The 22,443-nt window shown below is 36.3% G+C and overlaps 1 protein-coding gene and 1 long non-coding RNA gene across 10 annotated transcripts in view; both read right to left on the reverse strand.

Annotated features, from left to right (window-relative positions):
- ROBO1 (roundabout guidance receptor 1) overlaps positions 1-22,443 on the reverse strand; it is a 737,333-nt gene that overhangs the window by 332,687 nt on the left and 382,203 nt on the right. The gene's annotated exons all lie outside the window — the stretch shown is intronic.
- LOC311429985 lies at positions 5,916-21,526 on the reverse strand. The gene is made up of 3 exons (XR_014688489.1): positions 21,445-21,526; positions 8,366-8,394; positions 5,916-6,432 (listed from the first exon to the last, which is right to left on the reverse strand). It is a non-coding gene; the product is annotated as an uncharacterized lncRNA (long non-coding RNA).

A 22,443-nucleotide genomic window follows, 5' to 3' on the forward strand; every position in this document is an offset into this window, starting at 1 on the left:
GCTTTTGTTCAAAACCAGCCTATCTCCTCCACAGAGGAGTATAGAGTAGAGGAGCATAGAGTATTTTTCACAACGAAAAATGGACAGTTTTAATGCAATGGAAATATGGATTTGAGTAATCTAAAATATTTTCATGAGACAAATTGATATACAATTGATTATTGTTTAAACACAACATGATTTGTCAAACATATTTGACAAAATGGATCCAAACGATGAGTGCATGTTGATATGGTAACAAACACGTTAAAGGCAAACATTAGGATTTTCAACTATTGTGTAGATTTAGGTTAATCCTTAGAGGTTCAGGGATCCTAGGTTCAGGGATCTGCTCTGTCCTAAGCTGGCAGTAGCTTGAGATGACACCCTCTGCCTGAGAGCAGGTGTGGGACACATGACCCTCACTTTTCAGAGATGTATGAAAAGCTGGAATCCATCTGTTATCTTCTCAAACATTTTAATTATTTCTCCTATCTCTGATTATCCGTGTAATCTAAGCCACAGTGAAGACACTGCTGGAGAAAAAAAAAAAAAAATTAAATACCATAACGTAGTTCTCTTTGAATTCTACTTTGCTCTGATGAAAATCACAGTTGTTTTTATTTTGTTTGCGTTTAGTTTTTAAATTTAACATATTCATCACATGAAACAGTCTGGTTAGTGACCAAAGGTCCTATCAGTGAAATAATGTGGTGCTCAGCCTTTGTGAAATTTGCATTATTTCTCTTCTGGAAGACATTACCCAATACAGTCTACCAAGGTAACATTATTAAATTGTTTCTTAATGCTACTCTTCTCTATTAAGAAGTGTGTTATAGGTAATTATATGTAATGATTCATCACTAAGGAGGTTAGTATTTTGTCTACTGGCTAAAACAAGACATCTTCAACAAACATCATATTCTTCTATTATCTGTTGAATTCAGGATAGCATTGATTTGACACTGATTTCTCACTTAGACATTGGAGAGACTGAAGTAAGCACACAGAGCAAAGTCCATCCTACAGAGAAGAAAAGATTTATATCTAGCATCTTGGTACACGAACGTACACAGATTTCTGCGGCTTTCTAACAATGTAATTAAAGTATAGCAATCACGTAATATCATTGCCTAAATGTTTTCATTCTTCCTATGACACTTCACACAAGTATGTATCTCAGTTCTGAAAAAGCTCATACAGTAAATAGTAAAATGGCAGCCATTTACATGGCATAGCAATCTTTGTTTCTCACAATTAAGCACATATTAACAGCTATAGACAGAACAAAAAGCTGAAGGGACTTGTGCCTTCAGTGCTCTGCTACTGCACACTTAGCAATCATTTAAGTCTGACTGAGATTCCATAACCATAAGGGCTGATCTAGGTCCATATACCAAGTAGCAGTAATATACTTATTCCACTCATTCTTCAAACACTTGCCATCTGAAACACTGACACATCCAAATCAGAGCATAATAATTCTACCTCATGAAGTTTGAGGTCACAACTTCTGGAGTAATGTGAAAGAATTATTTCTTTCCCATCCTGGAAAAACTAAGGCACATTTTATTTATACCCACGGAAAAAAAAAAATAGCATCAGATAAATAGCTTTTTGGGTGCATTTCTGCCAACCTATTGGCAAATTGAGTAAATCACATGAAATAAATTACCACTTTTAAAATCAGATACCAGCTTCTGGAGCTGATATTTACAAACAAATTATTATTACAAACAATTTATAAGGCAACAGGCCATATCAGGTCCAATTTATTTATCAATAAAATATTTGGAAATAACATGGTACTAAATAATCAAGGGAAGAAGAAGTGATACCTTCATTTCTTGATCCATGCAAATCAAGTTAAGATGCTTTTCTTGAAGCCTTAAGCAAACGCAAGTGTGCTTTATGTAGCCCAACACAGGGGTTAATGGGTGAAATTTAAATGGTTTTTATAAGTTTATACTTGTTGATCAAGTGGTCTTTTCTATCTTACATGCTACAAATCATGCAGCTGATACTAAACAATACATTATCCAGGAGATGAGCATAAGTATTTTTTTAAAAAGAAATTACATATTACAACTAATTTAAAAGATTTTCTTTGTGTTTGCATCTGTAGCCATGCCACAGCTTGCAAATGATTCTCTTAATTCTACTGACAAAAATGAACATAGATCCAAAACATGATAGTCTATACCCACAAAATGGGAAACAGTTCTTGCTTTCACACCTCTTCCGTTGTGGTTTATAGGCTACAACAAAAGTTGATTACACTCATGTTCCTAATTACAAAAGTTAAGGGAATTTTCATATCTTTCAACAGTTATGTCTTCAGTTGATTACAAGTGAGATTGGAAAACAAATCCTTTAATGAAATATGTACCACAGTTGAACTAAATACAGTCACACATTGCTTAGCAAGGCTGCCAATAAATTGAAATAAATACAACTCCTGAAATGTTTCCATGAAATAAGTAATTAAAGGTTTTCTAGTATGCAGCTTCATGGAGTACAAAGAATAAATCACATAAAATAAAGGCAATACACTAACAACCCAATTTCATGCAGAATTCCAACTCCTGAAAGGTTTGAAGCCTCAGGCACTTCAAATTCACTGTTCTCATTCAGAGAAATGATTTGCAGACCTAAATGAGTATTTTATTTTATTTTTTTTTTCTGTGAGTCAAATGATCCATCTGTTTACTAAAACAATTCACTGCAAAGCCAAAGAGGTCATTTCAGGGTAAAACCTCCATCTTAGCAAAGGGTAAACCAAACAGGGTGTCAAGTTGAACTATTTGAAGTATAAAGTGACATCAGCTAATGTTTGATGATGTTCAGATTCTATGATCTTTTTGTTGCAGCATTTTTAAGACTGGAAAACAAAGAATCCCTTTTTTGGAAGATATAGCACTCAGAGGTTTATATTTCTACATCATTGTCCTAGTTTTATGTTGTCAACTACTGTCAATAACAAATTTTATATGTTAAATTGTAAATACTGTCCAACTTCCTAAAAACACTTACAGCCATCAGACAAAGAAGCATTTGTCAGTAGGCTATGGATTTGTAAGCTAAATCACAGCAAGAAGCATTCAAGAGAATGTTTCTCATCTTCTCCCATTTTAGAATGATGGATTCCATTTATTTCAAATTGCTAATTTGCAGTAAAGTTGGAATGTTTTGTTGTGGAACTTGGTGGCATGGGGAAAGAGTAAAACCAGGACAGAACACATTCTTGTGGAATCAGGACACTGATTAGGAAAACTTTTGCCTGAACCAAAACTACAGCATATCACCTGAATTTAACATTAAGAGTAATTTCAGTGGTGTTAGGTTTTCAGTGGTGTTAGTGCTTCTACTAAAATCAAGGAAAAACTTCCTTTATATGGTTTGTATTCTCAAAATTAAAACAGTTTTACTTCCTAAAATAGAAACACAATAGAGAAGTTGCTATGATTCTTCAAGTACCGGTGCTGTTCACAAGAATTAGCAGAATGTTTATAGAACAAGAACTGCTTTCAGTGAGGTGATTCCAAATCATGGAACTGGAAAAAAAGGGGGAATTAAAGCATTTCCACCAGGCAGGTGGAAATGCTTTATTAAGGCCTCTGCAGATAGTACTGTCTAGTAGCGGAGGAAACTACTGTATAGATACTGTACAGATTGGTGGAGATCTGTATCACCTATCTTAGGACTAACAAAGCATCTTCTAGAATTGTCTTTTTATGCCCACTTACTGCAGAGAGAAATGAATGACTGGTTTAGACTTGGTCTATACACCTGAATTTAGGTGTATAGAAAAATCCAATCTTTATATGTAATCCTAGAGGTACACTTCTGTGAAGGATCTTGTCCAACTCAGATCTTCATACTTCAATACCTAACTTTAGATACATTTAAAGCAGGTCTTCATGTTAGTCTCAGCTGTAGACATTTGTGAGGAAGCTGTGAAAGCTCTAACTGCAAGCTCTGAATCTGAATGGCTTGGCTGAATCAACCAAGACCAGATGGTCAGATGACCAAGGTGCTTGGTCATCTGACTAAAACATCTGAATCAAGCAGTTTCTTTAGTTATTTTCACAGAGAATTCTAAATCAGCTATTTATATATATAAATTAATTGGAAAAAAAAAAAAAAAAGTGAAAAGGATAGACAAATTACTCTGCATTTTCTTGTTACAGCTTTGCATTTCTCCTACTGCTATCCTGCTATACTGCTATGGACAAGTTGACAAACACAACTGCATTTCCCTGGTGAGCAGTTTTCCAGTACAAGAGGAGATTGTGTACACATATGACACAATGGAAGTTCTTTGCTATGGACTGAACAGTCTGTGCACTTCTTTCTTTGTCACCTTTTACCTATTCTTGTCTTTCAAAAAGAAACCATAATGAACTCTCTGTGCAATTAAGATCTTGTCCTAAAGTCCATACCAGAGGTCTCAATTCCTGTATAAGTTCTCTTTGAACAAAATGCTTAATTAAACTTGTTTTAAGGTGACTGTCTCCTTGATGTTAAACATCAGAATAGTCTATCACCAAAAATACTTTCTCATATTTTTCTATGAAGCTGCATCACTTCTTGGATTATAGAAATTATATTGTCAATGTGCAAAAATAGCATCAAAGTTGCACAAATAGTATAAAAAACCAAATACAGCACATAATGGTACTATTAATCCTTCCAGTAAAATTTGCCAGGGTAACTTATATTTCCATGACCCTGGAATGGGTTCTTTGCAGGGTATCCTTTGTCAGGTGCAATGTTACTTCTTCTTGTGCCCAATTTTAGAATATGCATTTTCCTTTGTAATTTGTAAGATGACAGAGAAATTTTAGTGAATTATCTTTAGAAAATATCAACGTCAAATTAAAGTCTTATTTTCCAAACATGATCAATGCGAACTAGAAGAGTTCCTCAGGTTCTGCCATGTTCCATACAGTGCTTATGAACTGTGATAATAAGGATGATTAATAACTAAAAGTTTTCTCATCTTACTTTGTTTTCACATCTCTTTTGGGGTTTAACACCCAAGCAAGTGTTTAACCCTTAGTGCTTGTTTTTGAAGTCATGGATATGTGCTTCCAAAGTTCTTTAGGTAAACGGAAAAAAAAAAACCAACGTTATGAAAACTTGTTGCTGTCTTTCTGCTTCTTCTTTTACATCTACTGCTTTGTACAGTTCATTTAAAGTACTTTTGAGATTACTAGACACACAAGCTACACATAAAATACTGATATGACATAGATTTAATCTCAAAAGAAAACAGATGCCATTTAAAAATGATTTAAAGAGTACAGGTGCTTTATATTAATCAAATTCTGTTTTGCTATAACTGTCGATTGAGGTGCTTATCTGTTCATGTTCTATCCAGACAAATTACTCCTAATGGTGTTTGAGGGCATGTTTAAGAGTTTCTAGACTGATTATAGATACTATACCATTTCAAAACTATAATAAATATTATATCCTTACAGCCATAGTGTATCTGTGTAACATTCAAGCTTATTCATAATCATTGTCATGTACTGTGCTACAGTAACGATGAAAAAAAAAAAAAAAAAAAAAGTATTTCTGAGGTAACTATCTCAGCCTCACGTTATCACTATATATCTGCATATTACATTTATTAAGAATTTATTGCAAGACCCTAGCCTATGCTACATATTCAAACTTATTCCACTTTCTTATGGGGCTTGGCTGGTAGCAGGACAGGCAGAAGAACCAAAGATATTATTTTCATTTCTCATTCAAAAAGATTGTTTTAAACTGGGGTAGGACAAGAGAAACCGAATTCAAAACCAAACATTTTTTCATTCAAAACACAGAGGTTCAGGAGAGATACATTTCCATTGAATTGTAAGCCTGTTATTTTGCAGTGCCATGCACTGAAATTAATTACAGAATAGGAAGATAATCAAATTGACAATTAAAAACCTTTGCAATTGGAAAAAAAAAATGGAAAAGATAGGATGTGACTTGACTAATGTTGCAAGGTGTTCACTGAGAGAGGAGCAAGGCAAAGGGAATCAGAGAGCTTGGCCATGAATTTTACATAATGAAATTATGCTACCAGAAGATAAGGAGAAAAGTGAGGGAAGGGAAATGGAGGAGGAATACGGAAGACAGATTGGATGGTATATATTGAAGGAAACCAGGGAACAGGCTGATGTAGAAATGGAGAAAAACTAACAGCAATGCTCTAATGAGAAGTGGAAAGGATTAGAATAGCTACAGCAAGTCTCAGCAGCATAGCAACAGTCTTGAGAAACCTAATGACATTTGGGAACTTAAAACAAGGCCTCTAGTCTGGATGCTACTGAGGTAAATGAAAATCTTTAGCAACAGCACCACTTGAGTTCTCATTCCAGTGTTATGACAGTTACTTGCTGCTCATCAAAAGGCTGCACTGTTGAGATGAGGACTGGGTTATGCATTAAATATCTGAAATGAAAAAAAAAAAAACAAACACGCACACACACAAAAAAATAAAAAAAATAAAAAATAAAAAAAACCTCATTCTCTGAGTACACATGAAGTTCCTATTCATTTCTGAAGACTACTCCTTCCTTATTTTCTTTGACAGGAGTCAAAGTGTTCAGTGTTTGACAGGGACTGGGCCTTAAGAATCATCTCCAATCATCACTTCTACATTTTCCTCTCAGCTGCCTACCTTGTAAAATATGATTTCCCAAACCCAGTGCCAGACACTACTCTTCTTCAGTTAAATTCTTCCTAGAGACTCACAAGTGTCACATCAACCAATCCAGCACCTCATTATAAAACAGGGGGTGAAACATAAGGAAAAGAAAGCAAACAAAAAAGAAAAATGTAAATAACATCACTTCTTGGTTCCCAGGTGCATCTTATCTTATCTCTCTCTGTCTCCCAGGCTGTAAATTCCTTAGGGGTAAGGGCTGCCTTAACAAGGGCTTTGTAGAGTATTTTTCACAGCATTATACATGTATTCTAGCACAGTCACAAATATCACAGAGCTACTTTTCAGCTATTGTATCTTAGAATATGCAGTATTACTTCAGGATTAATATATGTCACATGAGTTGTGTTTTGCAGTGGCAAAACAAATATCAAGATCTTTTTATTTCACTGTCACCTTTCTAGGACAAAAATCCAAAAATTAGTGCCACAACTCACTTCTAGATAAATCAATCAGACTGCAACATGAGGAGATTAATGAGTAGAACAAGCATTTTATTTGTTCACTCCTGTTGCTTTACACTGAGATATGCTGCTGTTTTAATTCAACATGCTGGTCAGATTACGTGAAACTTGGCAAACTGAACTGTCTTTATACAAAATTGTGAAACAGATATCTAAAAACTGTCTTGAAGTCAGGTGTTGCCATACATTCCCACATTCTGAGCACTACTATTCACCTGTGAGTAGACACCAGATACTCAAAGTATGTGTACGTTTATATACGTCCATCCAATTTTCGTTTGGCTGTACTCCTGCATAATCTTTTCACTTTTAGTTTGCTAATCTCAGTGTCAACTCGTCACATATTGGCCCTTTTTAAATGAAGCCTTTTAAAGATTTTCCCTTGAAGCAGAGGCATGTGGGTGAGCACTTTCTTTGCTCTGCCTATGGAATAAGTTTGCATTCCCCCCCCCCCCCACACACACACACTTAACAAGAGGTGATAAATAAGTCATTATTCTCTTTTCTAGTATGAGTTCTTTATACTTACTATTCATATTCTGAAATTATAGTAGCAATACTCATTTACATAAGGCTTTTCAGCAGTTTCCTAATCTGCTTTTCTAACACTGTGAGTGAAACAGATAGGTAGCATAAATAGAAAGGTTTCTGCGAAGTGGCTTAATACCTTGTGCCAGGGGAAAAAAAAAAAAAAAAAAAAAAAAAAAAAAAAAGTATAGTTTCAAGGCTAGGATTAGACCTAAGAGATCACAGTTCAACATCTTAAATGCCAATCAAATTTTACAACACCATATATGTATATTAAGTTGAATTTCAATTTGCATTCAAGCCTAACAGTCCTCTTACTACACTACATGCTTAATACATATTTTATTCGTTCAAGTAAACCACGGCACATTTGCATTAGGTTTACATGACAACAGGTCATATATTCCAACAATGAATGAAAGCAATTTTTTACATTTGAGCTAACAAGACACAGGAGAGCTGTTCAACAACTCCTGGATGCTTTCTTGTGTATATGCACTGTGATCATCATGGAACTAACATGAGGAAATACTAAGAAGAGGTCTAAAACTAAAGGATTTTTTTTTATCAGTTAGCTAACAAGCAGCGTCACTTTATTACTCAGTAAAAGAAATGGGTGTACAATTACACAACTCTCCACTTCCATGTGAAACAGAATTGTACTCACTCTGTTTGTACCACCATTTTGTGCTTGTCCTGGAAAGGAAATACACACCCTTTAATTAGTGCTAGAAAATGTCAATACCCTTTTAAGTGAAGCAGTAAAAAGCAGCAGAGGATTTGAAGCATTGCAGCTATGGACATTTTGCTCTCTAAACCTTAAGTTTTAGTGCATTAATTCTTCTAAAACTACTTTAAATCAAAAATGCCTCTGCTAAGCAGTACAACTAAGTCCTACTGCTAACCAGAAATGGGAGTTCAGAAATTGTCTGGTAGTTAAATAATTATGGTACTGACTGCAAGCTACTGAAAAATAGTGCACAGACAACAAATGGCTTATTTTGTTTCAGTTTGGCTAGAGCTGTTTTCTTAGATGTTGCATACAAAGGAATTAGGCAACTATAAAGAGGGAGTTGGGATCACATCTCATCTGGTGCAGGGGAGACCCCAGGCAATGAGTTAGCATGGGAAGAAATGGACTCCACTTCTCAATCGGGTTTTCTCCAGTAATTGCCATGGAAAGTGGGGACTCACGAGAATGTACATTGTGCTGTACATCCCCAGTGCGGAAGGGGTAGAGCAAAGGTAATGCTTATTTAACAAGGATCTGTGCCTATGAATAATATTTTCAGCCTGTGACTGAATTCCAGGTCTGAAAGTACGTGACAGAAATATATCCGTTTACTACAAGATGAAATGTTACACCTAACCTATAATCACTGGAAGTCTAATTTTTTTTAAACTCTCAATTCACTGTTGAAATAAAGATTTTTTTCCCCCCCTATAAAATGAAAGAAGAGTAAAGACATCATGCTGAGGAAATTATGCAAATTAAACACATTCCATACAAACCAATTAGTCTCAAGATCAGAGGTGGCATATTTTCTAACTTAATACCAGTTTAAGCTTTTATTTATGAGCCTATAAATAAATATTCCTTCACAGGAAAATGTACAAAAGAAGATAGAGTATCTACAGAAGATGACTAGGTTAATTCTGCATACTACTCATAATAATAAACAATATCCCTCTGAGGAATAGTTTATTTATAAATTACAGAATTCTTAATATTGTCTTGTAGTCATAGTTTACATAGGATTTACAGACTAAAAATTTGCTAAGACTGTGGACATAAAGGCTAGATGCCTGGGGAGTCTTATAACAGACCCTTTGATTCAGAATCTACTACTGCAAGCATTCATTTGGTGGTTTTCCTTGTGTCCACAATAACACCACCTGCCTTAAAATGGCTGCTTTGAGGCAGCTCTCCCCAAAGCAGACAGTCAGATAGTGCTCTCCAGTGCATTGCATGTTCTTAATAGTAATGTACTATTTTTTTCCAAATACCACAGCATCTATTCATTGGGGAATCTGTGGCGAGCTGGACTGAGGCCAGAGAGTAGTCCCCCTGCTCTGACTGCTTCTGGCAGGATCACCATCTGCAAACCTGCTGCTTGTAGCAGAATTTACTAGAGGTGCATCTAGAATGAACTCATGGCTTCATAAGGAACTTTGCTTTTTTTTTTTTTTTTTTTTTTTTTCTCTCTGTTCAGGAACAGAATAAAAAGAACATACAAAACCTGAAGTATTTGGTTGCTGAAAAGCACATGCTGTGATTTTGACTTTACTACTGAAGTATGTAGTAAGTTCCATGAGAAGTGTTAAAACAGGAAAATCTAAGTGTCAACTCCTTATCTTATTATAACACTTTTTTTTTTTATTTTCTCTTTTTAACTGACTTTTTGTCATTCATCTGAAATGTTTTGATTTTGATAAATAACCATTTCAGAGGAAAATTGCTTTGCTGAACATTAACTCCCATTTCACACATTAACTTTCCTTCAAAGGAAGTACATTTTAAGTTTGGTTTTGCTCCAGCTATTCCTATTAGAAGGCTGTACCAGAATTTTACTCCTCTGATGCACAGATGATTTTTTTTTCTAATTTATAAATTTATTTATTACTATTTTACACCTTTTTAGCTTTGTTCTAACATCATCTTTGTTTGATCACTACTTTTCTTGACCCGATGAATATTTCCTGATGAGTATTTTTGGGAGCAAACCTCCCACAACTCTCTTTCGGCATCACTGTTTACCAGTTGTCATGTTGTGATCGATGTGTACACTCAGGTGCTCTCCCTTTATCATTGCACAACCATGAATTCTCAAATTTGTCAAAATTATCAAAATTATCTAATTATCAAATTAGATAAAGTCCCCAAGTTTATGACCTTGTTCTTCACATACTGCACTCAATCCCACTTCTGTCTTGCTAGTCCTTATGGTCAATATAGCTTTGCACTGTAACCTCTCTTCAACTTCTATATCTCTATAGTTTCCTCTTTAGCATCACCCTTTGAGTTGCTTACTTGATTTACTGGTTTTATACTGGTTTCAATCTTCTCCAACATACTTTAATATTTTGATTACATAGAATAGAAAAAATAGTTACACAAGTCCAGCTATATTGAATACCTGTTCTTTCCCTCATCTCAATGAATAAGGTATCAAAGACAAATAGTAGATCTCATCAATTGTCTTAAGTCATCAACTATAGAAAACCTTATTCCATTTTCCTTTTTTCCCCCTCCCTTTCATGGTCATAAATAAGAATCTCATTTTACACTCCTGTGATCACAGTGTTTTTCAGAGTAAAAATCAATGTGCCTGTCAGCACAGTCTTTTCCATCCACCAAACAACACCCATGCAAAGGCACAGTTTCTCTTGAGTTTAGTCCCATTGCCAACAGTGCACAGTCATGAAAGTGTCAGACAGGTGCGGGTAAAAGCAAGCCATCTCACACCTTGGGTTTTTAACCCAGACCTCCAGATTCCTATCAAACCCTTCTACTCTGTCTCAGGTCTTCTACCATCGCCATCGTACTATGTTTTCTACCAAGTCTATCTTCACTTATTCCTGTTCCATCAGCAGTTCTATTTTACGAATACCATGTTCCAAACCTTTTTCATTGCTCTACCTTGGCTCCTCTTTATGTAACCTTAGCTACAGGTGAAGCTCCTCAGGCTGGCTGAGGCACAAGCAGTAGAGCAGCTGTGTGAAGTGGGGAGCTTGTGCCTCTCGGCAGAACTTACTTTATGCCTAAACATGCTTTTGCCTGGGTTGAGCCTCTTCTATTTTCCAGACATCAATACTAACATCTGTAGAGTCTGGAAAAAAATATCTGGGTAGCCTATTTGGATTATAAAACAAGCTAAAAATAAAATATTAGATTCAGCTAAAGTATGTTTTCCAAATTCAGTATTTCCTGGAAGGCTGCTTCTTTCACACTAGTGTCCCCTTAAGACTCAGTCAAAAGTAGCATATCAAAAGCATACCAAAAGGACTGGGTCTTGAGATCAGATTAGATCCTTTCACTATTGTTTAATTAAATTAATTAAAAATCATTTTGAAACATTTCAGCACAAGATGTGCATTTTTCAGAAGCAAATGGAAATAAACAGATAATGAATCTTTTTCATATCTGCTATAACTGGAACAACAGCACTTTAATGCCGCACTGATTTTCTTCTCCCCCCCCCCCCCCCCCCCCCCCCCCCCCCCAATAACTTGTTCTGAATAGTGCATAAAAACTCCAGAAGTATTCCAAGGCATCCTGTGTTCTTTGTGATGCTGGTTTCTGTTTTTTAACTGGTGTAACAGTTAAAAATTCTGAAAAAGCCTGACCCTTTGGGCAACAAATAAGCCATGTTTGCTTGCTGTCTAAATTTGTATTCTTGTGCAAGATGAGACCCCAGGAAAATTCCAAAGTAGCCCCCACCAAAAAACAACAACAAAAAACCTCACAACCCTGCCACTGGCGTCTGCTTAAGGACTGATATAATAGGCCAATCATTTGGGGGGGGGCATCATGTCCTTTAAAAAAAGTTCCCACACTCAGATGGCTGTCAATGGTGGTGCCAGTGAACCGTTACGCAAAGTCCCCCAAACACTTTGTAAACTAGAATCCAGGAGGACAATGGTAAAGTTCAGTGCTGGAAAGAGATAGTGTACTGAATACACAATGCCAAGCTTTGTCTGCTGGGGCTTCTGTTGAGGGAGAAGGCTACTTAATCTCCCCATTTGCCCTGGGGATTCTAACTGTTTTAATGTGTCCTTTTTGAGAGCCTGTGAACTGTAGAATATAGGCTGGTAACAACTTTCTTTAGGACTGCCTCAGCAGAACCAAAAGCTGCCAACATAGAATACCAGCCCAGCACAGTGGTGCTAATGAGCACAAAGAAGACCTTTAACTGTTTTTACAGCTACCGTGGCTAGGGTTTCATGTCATTCCTTCACGAACTAATTCTTTGGCTTGTTTTATATGAGCCTAGCTTCTATCACACTGCAGAGGATGGCCTCTTCACCCATTTCCTTTCTTTCTTCTTCTTCCTTATTTTTTTTTTTTTTGGAATAATAATAAAGCCTGATGCATCTTTAATGAACTGTGGGGCTTTATGGTCTTTTTCCTCTCTTTTTACTATACAGAGTAGATATACAGTGCATATGTACCGACTGGTATAAAAATATAAATTATTATTGATTTATCTAAGCTTCAGAAGCAAAAGCATATTAAAATTGCTGACAAATTATAATGTTCAGGGATAAACTCTTGAAGTCAATGGAATTCCTGAAGGGACAGTAGGATAAACTGATAGTCTTTACTTTGAGAATATTCTAGTTTCCGTATTTCTAGAAAATGTCAATGTTTTAGGGTGAAACTGTGAATGAAACTGTGGTATAACTGAGAAACACAAAACTGAAAAACTGATGCTATATATTAAAAGGGATGCACAGTGCAAACACAAAGATGTAGACCCTAAACCAACAGAACAGTATCAGAGATACCTTTTAAAGGAGCAAATGACAGAAGTCAAATTACAGAAATCGTATGGATAACATATGAACTGAAGGGCTTTCTGTTATCCAACCAAAAACATTTTATGTATTAGCTACATCCCACATCACTTATGTATGGACATAAAGTAAATAATTTTAAGTTTTTTTTTTTTTTTTTTTTTTTTTTTTTTTAATTTTTGTCTCTACATTAATCTAACCACTGAACATGTCAATACACTTATGCCAGACTATATGAACAGTATTCATATAACAGTAGTCAACTGTTATCTCCTTCCCTCTAGGTATCTAGATACCACATAAAATCTTCATGTGCTTATATCCACATTGGTATCTGAACATCCATTTTTTTATTTTTATTTTTTTTTCTTTTTATCCCCCTTCACTTTCCTTTTCATTTCCACTTCAATCTGGATTTTTACATTAAAAATTAAAAAGATACAGTGCAACTAAAACTGAAGTGTTAATGAGACACTCAGGGGAAAGGACATGTTCAACAGTTAGTTGCTTTTTGCTACAGTAGCACAGGACAAAGCGGCACAGTTGTTCTTTGTATGTATATTAGTAAATCATATCAAATAATAAATGAACCAGAAGTAACAGACTCTTACATATGCAAGCCCAAAATGCAGCTGCATGTTTTGAAACACAGTAGTATGCTGTTGTCTCTTTGCAAATGAATGTACTTTACGGTCTCATGAGAAATCACAGGTATTTACTCATATAACCCAATCAAAACAGGATGATCAGATTGTATCCATGATGGTTAATCTGGAAATATTAAATTAACCCTACTTTTAGTGCTTTGGGGCTTTGTGTACTTAAAATCATTTATTCATTTACGTACCACTAACTTTTCATATGAAAAGCTCTACTGTGAAGCAAACATGCTTTAACATGGAGATGACTCCTGAGGTTAGCCAGCCAGGTGAGAACTCATGCTGTGACACTAGCTTTACACCTATATGTCATGAGCCAAATTCATGACCCATCTTTGTAAATTGTTGTTCACTTAGCACAAGATGGTCAATTAAGTCAATTAAATAATATGGTTTGAGGAGGAAAAAAAAAAAAAAAAAAAGAAAAAAAATAATCAGGAATATACAGCCATAACGTATTTCATTCTAAGCTATATTAGAATCACGGGATACAGATTTACATAGTTGGAAAAGGATAAACTATGCATGGCATTTTACAGGCAATTGGGTTTTGCTTGGCAACAAACATTTGCTGAAAACCAAAAGTTCATAGGAAAACATTAACTCAGTCCTGCTCTAGAAAATCACATATACAATTTTGCTCAATAATTTCTAGGGAATTAAACCAAATTCTTCAGCGTTATGAGTTATTCACAGATTTCTAATGCAGTCAGGCTACTGGACTAGACTTTCCCTAGAATTTATGGCATCTATTCAAGCCCAAGCCAATTGATCTCATTTGTTTTTTTCCACAGGGCATTTTGAACCAAGCCTGTTTTTATGGAATGCAGCTGAGTTTCAAGGATGGTTCCAAAATACATAGCTAAGGTAGAAATAGTCTCAGTGATGCCAGCATTTAATTTATCACAACCTCAAATAAAACAGAACAAAACAGAAATTTTGAAGAAAGGAGGAAACAATCTAATGTAATGAACTACTAATGGATAGTGAAAATTGTTCTAGAATTTTGCAGGCAATTTGTATGTTATCCACATGCAAATGCTGAGCATGAACTTGCAAAACAGGTGGAAAATATTTATTCTTATATGGTCTTATATGGCATAAAAAGTCTTGAACTACAAACCCAGTTGAGTTTGCTCTGAAGTGCTTATGAGTGCTGAAGAGTTTATGTCATGTGTAGTTGTAGGCCCTGCTGGAGAGTAACAGAATTAAATATTTGATGAAAGGAGAATGAACGTGGCTGAAGCAAGGTCATGTTCCTTGGCTGCCAGAATGCTCCCCTTGAGACGTAGCAACTGGACGTAAATTAGAGTTATCCTGGAAGTCCTCTAGGTTGAGATGGAATATAGACAGCTTCACTAAGAAAGGGTATGGACAAGTTTCATGCCAAACAGACCATCAGTCATAAAGTTGGTGGTTTGATATAGGACAAAATGTTTGATTACCTCATGGAAGAGAGACAACTTTGGATAGGAAAGACTAAGGGAAAAAAAAAAATCTATTTTCCTGGTTTCAAAAGAGAAAAAATAATCTTTATTTTAGCAGTACAATTTCTGACCCAAAAAGGAAAGTTAGTTGGCCACAAGGGATTGGTTTTGGATTCTCATGAATCAAGAGAAAAAGTGAAGAGGCAGAGAAAGGGAAATTAATTATACGAAAGTTACATCCACATTTTCCCTCTCTGACGCTGAAGTCTGTACAGAAAATCTTCTGTGGCTTTGCTTAGTGTGGAGCCAACGTCTGTGGATCACTGTGGATACAGGGAGCCCCTAGGTGACTATAAATTGTAGATCCCCGCACAAATGCAAATATAGCTCCATTCACACATCTGTGTTTTATTTGGTCAATATTGGTTGCCAAAATAAGTATTATCATTTCCACTAATAAATAAATAATATTCTTAGGACTAGTCAAATACAAACTTGATGTTATTGACACAGGCAGCCCTGCTTCTATAGAAGAAAAAGCTACAGTCTTGTACTTAGGCATGTTATTTTTGTGTACAAAGCATGAGTTATTTGATAGTAGAGTAATACAGTTTCCAGAAATTGTCTTTTATAGCTGCACCAGAATCTTCCTAATCCGTCCTAATAAACAACAGTCCCATTTGTGAGTTATATCTTGTCTATATGAGGAAATGAATGCACTGTGAACTAGCATGTGAATTAAAAGTATACTTGCTACTCAGCACTAATTCCTTGTATGGATGTGCTAAGATCTAGGTTCATCCACGTAATTTTGGGCATATAACTGAAGAATCTAAATTGGGAGTGTAAGCATCCTACTGTTTTTCTACTGCCAGTGAAGAATCCATTTCAGATTTCACCTATGCTCTAGAAAGATCTCTCAGCTATCACCTGCGCAGGATAAGTAAATAGGGTACCTCAAATTAAATACAAAAAATTAGGTGAGATGTACGTTGGTGTTAGGGTCCTCTGAAGTAGTGAGATAAATGTATGCAAGGATGCATCTTCCATGTATGTTGGTCTGGCTCTTTGATTGTTCCCTTTGTCCCCATATTGGCCGGGAACAGAAATTTTGGTGCTGTGACTGCTGAAGTTATATTAGCTCTCTATAAAAAGAATTCTCTCTTTAGGGTTGTCAAATTAATACTTTTAAAGATAGAAAAAAAAAAAAAAAAAAAAAAAAAAAAAAAAAAAAAGCAAAAACAATATAGTATTCTAGTACAGTATTCTAATGGAAAGAGTATACATAATGAAAATATAACCCTCAGGTCCTTTCCCTCTCTCACTCCTACCCCAAAGGATATTATTATGTTCTGTCTGGTCGCTTTCAGCTTTAACATTTCCTGCTACACTCAGTGAAATTTAAACAAAATCACTTTTACAAACATTTAAATGAAAAAGTATGGAGTTTTGTCATTTCCCTTCTTGTGCAGCACTAATTAACAAAGCCTTTTTGTGAAAGCAAAGAGCTTTCCTTTTTTAGAACTGGCACACTCCTCCTTACTGATTCCCAACTGTGGTGGCACAATCCAGTATTTTTTTTGAACAATGATGAGAACAGAAATAGATGGAATTCAATAGAAGCATGAATAATGGCAACCAGAAATGGAGTGGTGACATAATCTGTCTTCCAAACTGCCTTGAGATATGGACAAGAAAACACCAGACTCTAACTTGTATGTTGTGATCGCCTATGATAGGTATCACCAAATAACTTCAAGACAGATTTATCCACTCCAACTAGACATTTAAATACTTTTAATGAAAGCTGTGCTTACAAATGTATGTCATATGCCTCCAGCTCCAGCATCCTAATGATTATCAGCTGGTTAGTTTCTCTCTTGTGCTTGAAAAAAAGTGGAGGTTCTACAGCACTTTGCATGTGTTGGTTTTTGAAGACACTCAGGAAAGATACGCCACGTGAAGAACATATTGAACAAACACGTTCAAGGTGGTAAAAGAAACATAAGCCTCAGTGAGCATAAATATGCAGACAAATACAAGGGAAAACCTGAATGAGGTATGAATCTGTGTGGGTTCAAAATTCAAGGAGGTGTATGAATTCATAATCAACACATCAAGCCGTATTTCCAACTGATGTTTTGTTTTGTGTCCAACACCAAGCCATAAGGATGTTTGTCAGTACTGCATTATGGTATCAGAAAGATGAATACATTTAAACAAGTGGCATATTTTTTGCTATTTTTTAAAATGAAAACCTTATAATTCATTAATAGTAAAACAATCCAACACAGTGAAGATGCAAAGTATTCATATATTGCTTGAATTTACAGTCCTCAGAGGGATATGACCCATTACAATTTGCTTATTATTATAGCTTTGGGGGGAACAAGAGATTCATGGCTGTTAAAGCTGTGCCACGATTTATCACAGTCTTCTGTTTTCACTTGTTTGTGACTTTCTGAAAGAGTCTTTTTTTGGGCTGAGACCTCTATAATTGGTCTCAGCACAATGGAACTCCTCCTCACTCATCCCTCTTCCCTTCCCATCCCCCTGCCTTCAATCTGTTCAGCATTTTTGTGTTAGTGGTGAGTGGAAAAAATAGCACTTACTAGAGTCTTTTTTTTTTTTTTTTTTTTTTTTTGGCTTTACCACGATTCAAAAGCTGTCTAAAAAGAAACTGGGAGAATTTGTATTTGGCACAGTGAACAGCACAAGCTGCCCAGTTTAAAGGTGCAGTTGAAGGGGTGCTTTTGAAGGTTGCTGGCACAGTGCCCTAGGAGGCACTTTAGTTATCTTTGCCACAGGCAGGTGACATTCTTCCAGCTACTTCCTGCTAGCTGACATAACACCATGCCCACAGTTCTCTAGAGCACTTCCCCTTGCAATTGCCAAAAAGTAATTACTGAAAGCACACAAAAGCCAATACAGCAGCAAGACTAAGCAGAACACAGTAGAAGGAAAGGTGGTTTGGGGAGTGCTGCAATGGTTTACAAGCTCTCCAAGTAAAGACTTCTCCCCCTGCTTTCAGATAGATCTGTACACGATTTTCTTCATCTTTTTTTTACATGCAGCAATAAGCACTGCAGTTTACTTGTCTGTCTTCATCTCCTTTCCTTCTCTCCATTGTTTCTTGCTGATTATTCTTTCCCCTTTTCCTCTGCCCCTGAGAGATTTGCTAGCTGGAGTTTCATCTTTTTCACTTGCAAACCATTCCATTTGTTTTTGTTCTGCTGCTAGTGTCAGTTCACTAGGGGTTACATACAGCTAGTAGAAACACACCCTCAGAGAGCTGTAAGGCTCCATTGTATTGACAAAAATGGCAATTGTGAAAGGGAGCTCAAAACCCTGCCAAAGTTAGAGCTACAGTCCGACCATGCAGATCTAGTACAGGATTAGTCTAGTATATCAGAAGTCTACGTCCAGCTCTATCAATAACATTTTTTTTTTCCACCTGTAAACATTTCCTAACCCTTGCCTGCAAAAACTGGAAACCTTCTGGAACAGTTCCTCAGTATGTGCAAATGCAGGGCTTAGGACAGGAAGAAACTACTCATAGTTGGGATCCAGAAATACAATTTCATTACCTATAATTAATCACTGCAATTTTCAATGTGGGTTCAAATATTCAGAGTTGTTCCCCTTTTTCTTCCTCTTGAGTTCTTAGAAGTCATATGGGCAAAGATGGGCACTGATTCCTCCTTGCATGCTGGGCTCACCTCAGTAGACTCACTGATTTCACTCACATTGCTTGTCAACGAGATGAGGTCAAGGGGAGAAATAATCACAAAGAACCGGTGCTGTGTTGCTTGCACTTGATTAAATATACTGACACTATCATTAATCAAAGTTATGTTTTAATGGTGTATTCACAGCGAAATATATGATTAATGCTACTGATACCAGAAGAACAACCTTCTGTTATCTTGCAACTACTTTGTCTTCTTTAAAATGAATGCCAATTTGCATTTGAGGGTATACATGAGTGACTGAGTGCACATGTGTATTTACTCCTGGCTTTCATGTATTTATCCACAGTATCCATAATACAGATTTGCCTGTCTATGCATAAGGATGCCATATATCATACGTGCACAAGTAATCTTGTTATTTACATATGTGAGCCACCAGCGCACACTTTTAGAGCAGCTTGTCATGCCACTTGCTGCCAGCCAAGGAAAGAAAGACTGAGGCAGCTGAATAACAGTACTCTGCAGCAGGACCTGGACGACATCCTGCGTTAGAGATCACCACTTGTCTGGAGGCACAAAACACGGGTGTGATGCAAAGAGCATATTTGGCATGACATTGATTTATGGGGTGCAATGTACTCCTCCTGCATACCAAACCCGGAGTGCAGGCTGGTGTGGAGATTAGGGGAGGTGAGGCCATACTTTATTTCCTATCCCCTGGAGAGCCTGCTCACCCCAGAAGGACGAGGGATAAAGAAGTCTCTGTAAACACCTGTTTCTCTATTTTGCCTTTTTCCTTCTGCACTCTTACCATATCTGGGAAGAATCTAGCCATACATTAATCCAATTTCTTTTAAAAAGTAAAATTGCAAGCCATAAGGAATGGGTTTAGCAAACAAATTATATTCCTAGCCATTCTCTAATGGGACCTTGAGTTTCAAGGCTTTGCAATTCTGGTCCCTGTGTACACTGCATAAACTACTTTTCCCTACAGGAACTGACAGAATTCGTCCTGATTACTGAAAACAGATGTTTGTAGCATATGCATCATGTGTTACTTGTCTGAGTTGCATGAAAGATTGTGGGGAGAAAAGCGAGCTTCATCGCATGCAGACTTACGGGTCTCCACTAGAGGGAGATAAGTAGAAAGCAGGAAAACCATTCTGTATCCAAAAAAGATGATAGCAGCATGATCCTGTTTTTCCTTGAACAGGTGCTTTTAGGTATGTTACTATTTAGGCATCTTAAAGTAAACAGAATCCACCTACACTTACTTTTCAAGCTGTTTGCATATTTATGCAAGAATGTATGTATTTCAGTTATTTCAAAATTGTCTTCTGTATCAAATGCAACATTTCTAAATTGGAGTTGGTGATCCAACCATCTCATGTTTAGGTTTTGTGTCTTAAAATTTAAAAATATACATAATACTCATGAATACAGCTACAGTATCATACTGATGTTCCTTCCCACCCTCCCCATGACTTCTCTACATTTCATTACATATACTGTAATTTGATATCTAAGAAAGTGCTTAAGTATGCAAAATACTTTGCATTTAAGGATTTCAGATTATCTTCCTCATGGAAAGAAGTAGACCAGAGTAGCTTAATCATTTTAGCACTGCGAACATTAAAACAGCAATAAGATTTTGAAATTATGTCTTACTAACTTAGTAAGTTATCTCTGATAAAAAGAAATCTGAATAATGCAGACATAGTGTACAAAAACAGAATGCTGTATAATGGCATGTCCTGAAATTTACAACTTTCACTCTTTGTTACCGCTCAGTTACAACCATGTTGTTGGTATGCTGCTTTTCAAGAGCAGAGCGTCTCCCTGGAGTCTGTGTGTGTTTACAAGTTTTTATGATGTCCATACAAGAATACCCTTTACTCCTAAAAGCAGTAGTACTGGCCTCACTATGATGACTCTTATTAGTTAACTGCTTTATCATAACTCTGGTTATTCTACGCCTAGAAACTGCAAACTGAGAGTGAAATACTAACAATACAGAAGTGGGATATTTAACCAACATAGACGAAATGAGCAAGATCAGAGTCTATGTACCACACAATATACTTGATTTGAAATATGTATATTATGAAACAAACAGAAGTAGCACAGCAATCTAGCAGTTCTATGTGTTGTTACGTGACATCTCACGTTTTGTTCATCAGAGTTGTACAAGTGCCACTAGAGATTAGGGCCATGCTTTCCCACACTGTGGACTACACTTCACCAATATCTCTAAATCTTTTTTTGAGGCACCATTCCTGTTCTATTAAGCAACACAGTACTGTGGAAAAAGGAGGGGGAAGAGGAGGAGAGAGGGAGGAAGGGACATGTTATGTAAGGTTGCAAAATTTCAAACTTGGCAGACACACTACCTCAACATACCATCAACCAGGTGATGAATAGTACCATGTTTCTGTAGCAAGATCAACTTACCCCTCAAGATGACTTTGGAATTCAGTGGTTGTCCTTTTCTCTCAGAGATCCCAGGGTCTGACTGGCTCCTACACAAGACAGGGCCTTCAGCCTGCCCTAGGAGTCAGACACCAGTGCCACTAATGATGCCTCCTCAGGGGATACACCTGTCCTCCTTTGCCTCAGAGCAGCTACAGCTGTGTGCAGGGCAATGCATTTTATCACACATTCTTCAAAAGAGTACAGCAACTGAGTTAACTAGAGAAAACTCACCATTTATATTTAAGGATATAACTAGAAAACTAGAGTTTTATCACTGGGAATTTGTATTCTGGAAAACAAATGGCTAAAGTTCTGTGAAACAAAGCCATGTGATGTAAACTGGATTCATGCTGGCATATAAATATATTTTTCAAAACTTTACATCTGTCTAGATGTCTTTTCTTGTCTCAATCAAACAATAACATAAATTAGGCTAGCAGTAGATTTGTTAATGTGCCTGCTTCTTAGAACTGAGAAATCTAATACTCAAGTAGTATTCTAAATTTTGATTTCTAAAAGTAAAAGTTTTAAGTAAAAGTAAAACTTTTTAAAACATTTTTTTTTTAAAAAAAAAGCTTTAGTCTGGGAAAATTAGTGTGCATGTATACAGTGCAGATTCATTTCTACATCTACTTATGTTCACAGGCGTGTTCAGATAGATGACTCTTCAAGCATTTTCAATCTGACAAGTATGTTGGGAAAGTTGGGATGAAAATAAGTACAGCTGGAAAAAGGTGTCTTTCTTGTACTGTATGGCCATGATCATGCACAGACTATTTTGCTGTCTCTTGTGAACTGCTGTCTTTAGAAGCATGAAGTGAACATTTCCCACTCAGTTGATTCCTGAACACATTTACTCATAAATATGCTGTACTGAAATTACCCTACACTCATATAGGTATCTAATTATTTTGGATTATTGTATATGGTTCTAAACTGTAGTTTACATATTCTAGAGTGCACAAAACCTCTACAATA

Source organism: Aythya ferina (genome assembly GCF_964211825.1).
Source record: "Aythya ferina genome assembly, chromosome: 1".
Classification (NCBI taxonomy): Eukaryota; Metazoa; Chordata; class Aves; order Anseriformes; family Anatidae; genus Aythya; species Aythya ferina.